A 1,029-nucleotide genomic window follows, 5' to 3' on the forward strand; every position below is an offset into this window, starting at 1 on the left:
TCCTGTACACTTAGTTTAGTTCTGTACATTTAGTCATGCTTAGATCTGTTTAGTTTAGCTACTATTTTTGACTGTCTTAGCTCATGCTTAGATATGTCTGGTTTTACTTTGGCTGTATAGTGGGCCTGGGGTACTTTTAGATAGTTTGGTGCTGTTAGTTTTAGTTTTAGCTTAGTTTAGTTCTGTACATTTAGTCATGCTTAGATCTGTTGGTTTAGCTTAGCTTATTTAGACAATTAGTTATCATTGTATCTTGTCATCTTATTTTGTCTGTAATTTTGTTCATTATCATGTTCTGTAACTTTGTCTGTAATTTTGTTCTTGTGTTGTAAAGCACTTTGAGTTGCCTTGTGCTGAAAAGTGCTATATAAATAAATGTATCTAAAAGACATCCTTACAGGAAAAGGGGATTTTAAAAGAATGAAAGCAACTGTATTACCTCCATAATACTCCCCATTCTCAAGATTTCAATGTTTTGTCATGTAAAATTAAGAAAAAAATTACAGTGAAAATCAATCCAGATTGATTATATATAGTTCCAATGTGACATCACACTTACGGACACTCCCCCTTTCATCGCCATTACTATAGACAAGAAGTTCAGCCACGGCATAAGAGACATTGTTTTCAGTCGCAATGGTTGTTTCATGTTGGATTAAAGAACGTTCTAACTGCGCAGACAGTTTGTTAAAGCATAGTTTTCCACGACATTCCAAAAATCAGGAAACATGAAGGACCTGAAGTGGAGGAGTTGAGTGCAGAATATCAACAAGTCTGGCTGAAGAACATTAACCTCAAGGATCAGCCCTCTAAGACGCCCAGAATCTTCTTGGACCACTTTTGATTTTGGTAAAAGTAACATTTAAAATAAAAAGAAAAAGTTCTGTTAAGTTATATTAGAGTATAACTGTATGTGTGCTGGTTACATGATTTAGAACGTGTGCAACAGTGCTCACTGGTGATGCACAAAAAATATCATGCAGATCGGATGAGGTATCAGGGAGATATAACTCTTCGACTATTATAGGG

Source organism: Kryptolebias marmoratus, linkage group LG12 (genome assembly GCF_001649575.2).
Source record: "Kryptolebias marmoratus isolate JLee-2015 linkage group LG12, ASM164957v2, whole genome shotgun sequence".
Lineage (NCBI taxonomy): Eukaryota > Metazoa > Chordata > Actinopteri > Cyprinodontiformes > Rivulidae > Kryptolebias > Kryptolebias marmoratus.